Source organism: Gorilla gorilla, chromosome 3 (assembly GCF_029281585.2).
Source record: "Gorilla gorilla gorilla isolate KB3781 chromosome 3, NHGRI_mGorGor1-v2.1_pri, whole genome shotgun sequence".
Taxonomy (NCBI): Eukaryota; Metazoa; Chordata; class Mammalia; order Primates; family Hominidae; genus Gorilla; species Gorilla gorilla.
In genome coordinates this window covers 8,192,372-8,203,158 of record NC_073227.2, presented here as the reverse complement: position 1 = coordinate 8,203,158, position 10,787 = coordinate 8,192,372, and positions in this window count along the sequence as shown.

Sequence of the window (10,787 nt, the reverse complement as noted above, 5' to 3'; positions counted from 1 at the left end):
GCCTTGTCCACCCTCCAGGAGCTGAGCAAGAATCACCCGGGCTGGTGGGCCTGTCTGCTCCCCTGAGTGAGACTCCCCAGGAGGCTTGAGATTATCTGAATCTTGGGGCCCATGCCTGAAGCCCACAAACTTTCTCTGCCTACCAAGGGCCCCTCAGGAACGCTGGGTGAACAAATACAGAGCCAAGGAGTTGCACAGCCAGAGTCCCAGTGTGATGCTCAGCCCATCAGTGTGTGATGGAAACAGAGGCCCAGAGAGGTCAGGTGACCTGCCCAGGGCCTTCCAGCCCCCACACAGCTTGGACCAGGATCCACAGCCCCCAGCCCAGAGTGCTGGACACCACACTTCAGGGGAATTGACGTGCTGACCTCACACCAGAGAGGTCCTGCTAGCTGCCAGCCTGGGGCTCCCCCGCCTGCTGCCCACCCCTTCAACACCGATAGAGGGACTCACAGGCACGACGGTGGGACCTTCCAACTGCAGACACAAAGCACACCACCACCTGAGGTCCAGGGTTGTGATTTGAATCCTACCAAGTGCCCATCAGGCCTTTCCCAGGTTGCAGGGAAAACAGGACCCCAGCCCCCACACAGTCCCTGGCCACCTGCTGCTCATGGAGACTTGTCTCCCCACCTTTAGGAAGGGTTTCTATGTGAAGGTTTTTGCATGCACTGGTCTGAACGCATGTTCACAGCCCTGCAAGGTGGGTTTGATTCTCATCCCCATCTTGCAGGTGAAACAGGTTCCCAGAGTCTGAGTAGTTTGCCAAGGCCACACAGCCAGGAAGGGGTGAACCAGGACTCAAACCCAGGTCCTCTGACTGCCACTTTCTCTCTCTGGGGGTCGGTACCCCCAGTCCCTTCCCTCTTGGTCTGTCGGAGACTCAGCAGAGACACCAGGTGAAGGCTCAGTAAGCTCAGGTGCGTGATGGAGACCTGGGGTCTTGTCACTGTCCTGCCACCTCATCCGCTGGCTTTGAAACTATCCGTGCTACTTCAGGCTTCCCCAGAGGTGTCTAACCTGGCCCCAAAACTCAGCCACCCCACCCTAGCCTCTGGGGGCTGAGGCAAGGGCTCCTCTTTTCTCCACACAGAATGGGCACCCTCTGAGGGCCTAAGGTAAGAGGTGGTCTCTTTCTAAAAGGCCTGGTGTCTAGTTAAGCTCTGGGTATCTTCTTAGCTTTGCTTTTTTGGGGGTCTCATTCAGAGAGGAGATTTGACAGCCTCTCTGAAGACACAGAAGTGAATGGCAGAGCGAGAAGAGGCTGTACCCCCCACCTACCATGACTTCCTTATTAGGCACATGGGGAATGTGAGGCCCAGTGGGTGAGAGGGGCCTGAAGGGGCACAGCTGGGACAAGAACCCAGAACTCCAGCCCCCCAGTCCAGGGCCCTCTACTGCCCAGGCTGTGCAAATGGGGCTGGGACCGAAAGATGGGGACATTCAGGCTGGGAGGCGGGCTTGCTGGCCAGCCAGCCCAGGGGCAGCACAGGCACTCGGGCAGGAACTCCCCAGGAAGTTTGGAAACCTTCTTTCCCTAGGATCTCAGCACCCTTTTAGATCCCGTGCAGATTGTCTTTCTGTTAAAGCGTTTTGAGGCACGATGGCTCACGCCTGTAATTGCAGCACTTTGGGAGGCCGAGGCTGGCGGATCACCTGAGGTCAGGAGTTTGAAACCCGCCTGGCCAACAGGGCGAAACCCCATCTCTACTAAAAATACAAAAATTAGCCGGGTGTGGTGGCGCACGCCTGTAGTCCCAGCTACTCAGGGAGGCCGAGGCACGAGAATCGCTTGAACCCGGGAGGTGAAGGCTGCAGTGAGCCAAGATCGCGCCACGGCACTCCAGCCTGGGCGACAGAGCAAGACTCCGTCTCAGAAAAAAAAAAAAACAAAAAACGCTTTGAGAAGCTGCAGAAGCGGCTCTGCCTTTGACCCCGAATGGGCATCTTTACTCGGGTCCATCATCCCCACAAAGACAGGAAATCTGATGCCAAAAAAAAAAAAAAGTCATTCCAGGTGTCAGTAACCAGGCGCTGCCTCCAGCCCCGCCCCGCCCGCCGCCCCGCCCGCCGCCCCGCCCGCCGCCCCGCCCGCCGCCCCGCCCGCCGCCCCGCCCGCCGCCCCGCCCGCCGCCCCGCCCGCCGCCCCGCCCGCCGCCCCGCCCGCCGCCTGCGCCAATCCCCGACGGGCCCGTCTTCCAGCCCCGAAGCGGTCACCTCCTGACCTCTAGTGGCGAGCGCGGGGAACTGCGCCCCGGCTCGTCCGCCCGCCGAGCCCGGGCCGTGCATGCCCTGCCCGTTGTTCCTTCGCAAGCCGAGTGAACCTCCCGATGCATGGACTCTGGCTGTCGTCGACGCAGACTCTCGTGCACTGCTTAACCCCGTTTTGCTGCCATGTGACGGCTGCAGACACTGTCCTCAAACTGCAGTCCCACAGACAAGTTTTGTATTTTGGTCTGACCTACCCGAAGGTGTCCTTTTTAAGTCTTATTTGTTAATATTTATAATGACATATAATCCAAAGTAAATGGAAACTTCATATTGCGATCTCATTGCCTTGGCGAGACTCTCACCTTTTAATAGATTTGAAGGGGGTGGGGGCGGTGGCTCACGCCTGTAAGTCCTAGCACTTTTGGAGGTCGAGGTGGGAGAATTGCTTGAGGCCTGGAGTTCGAGACCAGCCTGGTCAACATGGAGAAACCATGCCTCTACACACACAGACACACACACACAATGACAATTAGCCTAGCGTGGTGGCACACACCTGTAGCCCCAGCTATTCAGGAGGCTGAGGTAGGAGGAGGAGGATCGCTTGAGCCTGGAAAGTGGGGATTGCAGTGAGCCGAGATCACGCCATTGCACTCCAGCCTGGGCAACAGAGGGAGACCTTGTCAAAAAAAAAAAAAGAAAAAAAGAAAAAAAAAAAAGATTTGGAAGGGTAGGAGGGGAGGGTGGAAAGACGGAGGAAAAGGCAACTGAAACCTACTCCGGATATAGTCTTGTTACTCTTCACCAGGAACCCATTTGAGGTAGGCCCTCAAGTTACAGATGGGGAAACTAAGGCCCAGAGAGGTTAAAATACTTTTACAGAATCACACGGCTGGTCGATGGCAGAAGCAGGATTCAAACTGAGGCAGCCCAAGACATTTTGCACCAGGACCTGTCGACCATGCTGTTGTCCACTCATCCAACAAACAGCCGTGGAGTATTGACTAACGCCAGCCCGTCTGAGGCTCCAAGAGTCGTACATTTTGGAAGGTAATTTAAGACATGTACTGCTTAGGTTTGGAGGGAAAAAAATAAACCTTCCTAACCACAGATTAGTGTATTAGGACTGGTAGCAATCCCCACACTTTATATTTTCATTCCACCTTGTTAGAAAATGTCGATCAATTGTTGAATACAGTTTATTGTACATCATTCTTTAGGTCAGAAATTTCTCAAGATAAAAGCCTTTGCTTTCTAACATCGACTAACGAAGAAAATGTATGTCATTGAATATGCAAACCTCTCAATCTCTTTCCTCTATGTCCCCCTTCAGGGTCAGGGTCAGGGTTTAGGGTCGGGGTTAGGGTCTAGGATCAGGATTAGGGGTTAGGGGTTAGGGGTTAGGGTTCAGGCTTGGGTTCGTACTAGGTCCGGGTCCAGGTCCGGGTCAGCGTTTCGCATTTAGTCAGGGTTTGGTGTTCGGTTTTGGCCGGGTTAGGGTGGGTTAGGACTCGGGTCATAGTTTTGGGTTGGTGCGGTCGGCATCCGTGCTGGAATTTCCTTTCTGGCTGTCACCGTGACCGTAACCTGTATTCTGGTTCCACTGCTCTCCCCTGTTTAATTATCAGGGCTCTTTTCACCGCTGGCTCCACTCATTGCTCGCTCCTCCTGCTTATCTCTCCTGTCCAATCTGCAGAGCTCGCCACCTTCTTGTTCCGCCCTCTTTTCCCTAACATCCAATAGCAGCCTTCTCCGCAGTCCTTGCTCCTACCACTCCTGTCTCTTGTCCAATCAGCAGGCTTTACCAATGCTTACTCAGCCCACTTCTCTCTCTTGTCCAATTGGCAGGGTCTCCTCAGTGCTCGCCCCACCTACTTCATGCCCGTCCAATTGCAGGATCTCAGTGCTAGCCCCGCCCGCTTCTCGCTCCTATCCAACCAGTAGAGACTCTACCAGTGCCCACCCTGCCCACTTCTCTTTCTTATCCAATGACAGGATCTCCTAGTGCTCACTCCGCCCACTTCTCTGCCCCATCCAATCAGCGAGCTCTGCCAGTGCGTTGCGTTCCTGTCCTTTGGGGAGGGAGTCCGGGGTCTCTCGGGGAAACGGAAACGCAGGCTCAGATGTGCGGGTCCAGTTTCGAGGCAAAGCGGACAAAGCGCTCTTCCAGCACACAGTGGTTTTGTGGGGCAAAGGCCGCGCGATTCCGCAGGCCCTGACCCTGCAGGGACTCAGGATGGCCCTGGGCGCTTTGTCCGGGTGGAGCAAGGGGTCGTGTGCGGGCGGCTGCGCAAATGGCCCCGCCGGCACCGCGCGGGCCCGGGTATGGGGGCAGCCTGGGGAGGCAGCGCCTGCGGGTGCCGCCCACGCCGAGCGCTCTCTGCCTCCCCGAGCACTCGCTGCGGACTCCAGGGCACCGTGCACCGAGTGCCATACCTGCTGTGCGCACAGGGGCTCAGCTGGGCTCCCGCTCCCTCTCTCGGTGGAATGAGCTGTCAGAGCCGCCTCTGCGCTCTCCCGTGCTAAAGGAATGGAAGCTGGGCTCCATGCCCCGGGAAAAGGGTGTTTGGCGCCACCAGCGACTGGCAAACCGGTTGCACACCTGCTCAGCTGTCAAGCTCATCTGAAGGACAAGTCCCCCGACCCCCAAACAACAAAACCTCCAGCCCGGCTGGAAGGCGGAGCTGTGGCTGCTCATTTGCAATCCAAGGTCACTGTGTGGCAGGGCCAGGAGCTGAGCTGGAGACGAGGGCATCGTGTGGCAAGAGGAGGGTTCAGTGAGTATATTTGAGAGGTGAACCAAGCACCAGGATTTGGGGTGTCTTGGATTAGTAGTAATGGATTGTTGGTTCAGACCAAAGACCTGCGAAGAAAGCAAGAATATTTGGATGGCCCCGTGGCAACAGCCTTTTGCAGCCAGCAGGGCTGCTCTTGCTTGCTGGGAAGGAGACTGGCACCCGGACGGAGTCTCACTAAGCCTCCCCTCCCATCTCATCGCTTGCAGAGGGACGTGAGGAAAAGGGGCCTCCACAATCCCCAGAGACAATCCAAGGACCGTGGGAGCCGCTGGCCTTAGCCTCGGACTTTCCTGGAGCAGAGACAGTTTCAGAGCCACTGGCTGCCAGGTACTATCATCCCATGGCCATGGGACCAGCTCGTGATCAGTTCCTTTCCCTCCTCAGATGGAGACTGGAGCGTGGAGTGGGTGTGCCGGTGCCAGGGCCCCGACACGGGGACAAGGTCAGACCCCAGGGATGGGGAAGCCACCAGCAAGGAGCCCACGTCAGGGACTGGGGTTGGGGGCTTCCTCTGACCCCACACTGCTCCTGCACCCTGACTCATCACCTGAGTTCATGTCTGTTTTGCAGAATGAGGGGACAGACTTCGAAGGAAACACATGCAGGCCTGACACCTAAAGAGAAAGCCAGCTGTCCCTGTGGTTTATTTCTAGTATTTTGTCTGATTGCTTTTCAGTGAGTCAGTGATAGCCAACGTCTTTAGTTCCTAGTACGTACCAGTGCTGTTTGAACACTCTCCCTGCGCTCTGTGCTCTTCCTATGATGAAGTGAAAACTTCATGTAAGGACAGGAAAAGTGTATCCTGGCCAGCTGTGGGGCTGGATCCACGCGGGGTCAGCCCATGGCATGTTTGGCCATCACACCATGCTCACTTCTGCTCCTTCTTTTCCTTGTACTGTTATGACATCAGCGTCTCTTCTGAGACCACCTGTGCCTGCTCATATTTAGGCCTGATACTGCCCAGGTGTGTGACCCTAGGCAGGTTCTCAAACGTCTCACCTGTAAAATGGAGATGGTACTAGGACCTTCCATGGGGTGGTTGCGAAGGTTAAGCGGGGGTGGTTAGCCAAAGCCTAGGAGCATCAAGGAGCACCACTGAGACACAGTGAGTATTTGTGGAATATTAATTCTTAATTCTTTAATAATTCTCTAATGAATTATTTACTTAATTCCTTTAGGATCAATCATCATTTATTCAGTCAACTGTTAGGCTCTAATCATTTTCAGTTAGGTTAGACATAGCATAGGGTTATGACTGTTAGGGTTAGGGTGGGGATTAAAATTCTATATGAGATTTGGGTTGGGAAACAGAGTCAAACCGTATCATCAGTTCAATATTTTATATTAAGAGTTACAGAGATGTTGAACTCATATTCCTCATGGAGGTTAAAAACTCTATATGATGGTGAGAAGTTGTAGTTAGAAAATTTATTTATCTATAAATTTATCTTTGTACACTAAGGACCCGTATTCATTAAACTAAAATAAAATATTCTGAGAACTGTGTGATGTGACTAAGCTATGACCGTACCAGCTCATTTAATCCTTACCAACTGATAACTATAGTGCCCACATTTTGCTCATGAGGAAACAGAATTAGAAAGATAAAACGTCTTGCCTAGACTCCCAGCTAGCAAGTGACCTATGCCAGGCTTGAGTCTACGGACAGATCTGAAGTCTTGGACTTTTAATTACTATTCCTATTCAAGTCTATCATTTTGGATGTATTTTCTGGGTGACAGGGTGAGACCCTGTCTCAAACAAAAAAAGAAACCCAAAAAGTTTGTTTGTGAAGAAGGAGGAAAACTAGTTTTATGTGGTGTCATCAAGAAGTGAGAAAGGAAAATGTCTTGATCATAGAGCATGATCTGATACTTTAAAAGTTGCCGAGAGGTCAAATAATGAAGGCAGATGGGACCTTTTGAGCTTACTGGTGACCTTCATATGAGCAATTTCACTGTTGGAGATGAAGCCATGTTGGTGTTCAGTTACTCAACATTATTCAACATCCCTTCATGCTAAAAACTCTCCATAAACTAGGTATTGATGGAACGTATCTCAAAATAATAAGAGCTATCTATGACAAATCCACAGCCAATATCATACTGAATGGACAAAAGCTGGAAGCATTCCCTTTAAAAACTGGCACAAGACGAGGATGCCTTCTCTCACCACTCCTATTTAACATAGTACTGGAAGTTCTGGCAAGGGCAATCAGAGAAAGAAATAAAACATATTCAAATAGGAAGAGAGGAAGTCAAATTATCTCTGTTTGCAGATGACATGATTTTATATTTAGAAAACCCCATCGTCTCAGCCCAAAAACTCCTTAAGCTGATAAGCAACTTCAGCAAAGTCTCAGGATACAAAATCGATGTGCAAAAATCACAAGCATTCATATACAGCAACAATAGACAGAGAGCAAAGTCATGAGTGAACTCCCATTCACAATTGCTACAAAGAAAATGAAGTACCTAGGAATACAACTTACAAGGGGTGTGAAGGACGTCTTCAAGGAGAACTACAAACCACTGCTCAAGGAAATAAGAGAGGACACAAAACAATGGAAAACCATTTCATACTCATGGATAGGAAGAATCAATATAGTGAAAATGGCTATACTGCCCAAACTAATTTATAGATTAAATGCTATTCACATCAAACTTCCAGTGACTGTCTTCAAAGAATTAGAAAAAACTACTTTAAATTTCATATAGAACCAAAAAAAGAGCCCGTATAGCCAAGAGTACCCTAGGCCAAAAGAACAAAGCTGGAGGCATCACGCTACCTGACTTCAGACTATACTACAAGGCTACAGTAACCAAAACAGCATGGTACTGGTACCAAAACAGAAATATAGAACAATGGAACAGAACAGAGGCCTCAGGAATAACACCACACATCTACAACCATCTGATCTTTGACAAACCTGACAAAAACAAGCAATGGGGAAAGGATTCCCTATTTAATAAATGGTGCTGGGAAAACTGGCTAGCCATATGCAGAAAACAGAAACTAGACCTCTTTCTCACACCTTATGCAAAAATTATGTCAAGATGGGTTAAAGACTTAAATGTAAAACCCAAAACCATAAAAACCCTAGAAGAAAACCAAGGCAATAGGGTTAGGGTTAGGGTTAGGGTTAGGGTTAGGGTTAGGGGTTAGGGTTCGGGTTAGGGTTAGGCCAGGACCAGGATCCCAGATCACCTATCCCATCACCCTGAGCCCATGTCCTTCACATGCTTCTCTCTCGCATCATCTTTCCAGAAGTATCTCCTACCTAATCTGACCTCCTTTGGCCTCTTCTCTATATTTAATCAAAGAAGTCTTTTTAAAGAACAAATGAGTTACTATGTTACCTGCCTAAAGCCTTCCCTTGCTCCCCACTGCCTTAGGGTGAAAGACAACCATAACCTTTGTCCTCACCCCCCCACCTCTTGGGCTTCGTCTCTTCCCCTTTGTCTCCTTTCATACTGTTAGCTCATGCTCCTGAATTAATTGGAACTCCCTATTTATGACGTGTCTTCTCCCAACTGTAATCCTTTTGCACATGCTGTCCCCTCTGCCTTTAACACTCTTACCAACCCTGCTGCATTTGTCTGTTCTTTTTTAGGTTACCGAGTAGATCTTTCTTTTTCCAGGTAACCTCCCTGGCTTGCTGGCCTCCAGGGTAAAGTAATCCCTACTGAGTTCTCTGGGAGCAACTCTATGCTGTTATGATCTGTGTTACCACCAGTTTCTCCTGGCTCCTGAGAGAAGGCTGGATATAGAAGATAATGCTGCCATCCATTAGGAGAAAGGGAATGCTGTATGGAACCCAGCAGTTCTCCAGGACACCTCTTGGTACTTCCACTGACCACAGTAAACGTTCATAAAAAACTGACCCAACCAACTAAATAACCAACAAAGGCAGGACCACTAAGGGTTTGGACCCTTCAGGAATGAAGGTTTTGATCACCCTACTGGTAAAAAGCCAGAACAATGGAAGGGTGAGCTCAAGGCAAACGGAACCTGGGATGAATAATGTAAGAAGGAATTTATGAATATTAACTACAGCATTGTGACCAGTTACAGAAAGAGAACTATAGTAGTGATACAGTTTTTTCTCCTTGTTTGTATGTGTATGTCTATCTGTATCTATGTCATCTATCTTTCTATTTATTAATCTATATGCACATTTTGTTTTGTTTTGTTTTGAGAGGGGGTCTCGCTGTATCACCCAGGCTGGAGTGCAGTGGCGGATCTCGGCTCACCACAACCTCTGCCTCCTGGGTTCAAGCAATTCTCCTGCCTCACCCTCCTGAGTAGCTGGGATTACAGGCATGCATCACCATGCCCAGCTAATTTTTGTATTTTTAGTAGAGATGGGGTTTCACCATGTTGGCTAGGCTGGTCTTGAAATCCTGACCTCAGGTGATCCGCCTGCCTTAGCCTCCTAAAGTGCTAGGTTTACAGGTGTTAGCAACTGCACTCGGTCTGTTTTGTTTTAAGAGATAAGGTCTTGCTGTGTTGCCCAGGTTGCCCTCAAACTCCTGGGCTCAAGAGATCCTCCTGCCTCAGCTTCCCAAGTAGCTGAGGTTACAGGCACAAGCCACCATGCCTGGCTAGCATATTTGTTTTTATTAACTAATTTTTTCTTTTGTTTCCTCTTTTATCCTTGTTATTTTATAGAAGGATTATTGGCAGGAGCTTGTAGGTTATAAACTCTTCAGGCAGAACTGCCAAGGAATAACCTCACTCAAAAGATGGGTGCAGTGTCTGTTGGGGCTTCCTATCTCCCCTCTGTGGGAGAAGGGGAGAGGGCCTTGTGTTAATATGAAGGATGCATTGAAACTTGTTATACAAAAAATATACATTTATTAATGTAGTACAGAAGACTTAATATCTGTAGAAGAATGTGTGTGGATGCTGAGCAACAAAAGGGGTGGCTGGGCCAGTGAGAAGCTATTGACACCTGGCTAGGTGCAGTGTCAGGTAATTCCAGCACTTTCGGAGGCCGAGGTGGATGGATCACCTGAGGTCAGTAGTTCAAGACCAGCCTGGCCAACATGGCAAAACCCTGCCTCTGCTAAAAATACAAAAATTAGCTGGGCATGGTGGCGGGTGCCTGTAATCCCAGCTACTTGGGAGGCTGAGGCAGGAGAATCACTTGAACCTGGGAGGCAGAGGTTGCAGGGAGCCAAGATCGTGTCATTGTACTCCCGACTGGGCAACAAGAGTGAAACTCCATCTCAAAATGAAAAAAGAGAAGCTACTGACTCTCAGCTCCAAACTGAGCCTTCCATACTTAACTTGGCAATGGTGGGACTGGAACTGTCTGAATTACATTAGTTTTGCCAGCCGGCTCCTTGTTAGGGGCTGTCAGGCAGACAAAGATACACTCCTTTCTGTTGTCTTTGTTGTTCATGCCAATGTCATCTCAGCAGTGTCATTTCACTTCCAGTTTCCAGTTTTTTCCACACTCCTAGAATCAGCTTCATCTCTCTCTTCAGAGGCTCCACTGGGCAGTGCTCCCCCGCCAGAGGTCTGGGTCCCAGCTCTGCAGAAGCCCTGATCTGAGCTCCCAGGAGCCAGCCCCATCTGGTCTCTGCTCAGGTGTCTGGGTTGCAGGTCCTGGGGGGTCCCTCTGTTGACCTTCTAGGTTCTCACAACCTAATCTCTTACTATTGTCCCCAGTCCTTGAGGGGGTGCCTGCATCCTGCAGTTACTTTCTCTGTTACCTCAATGTCTTCCTTTGCTTTTCTAGTTCCCTGGTAGCCACCAATTTCCTGATATTAAATT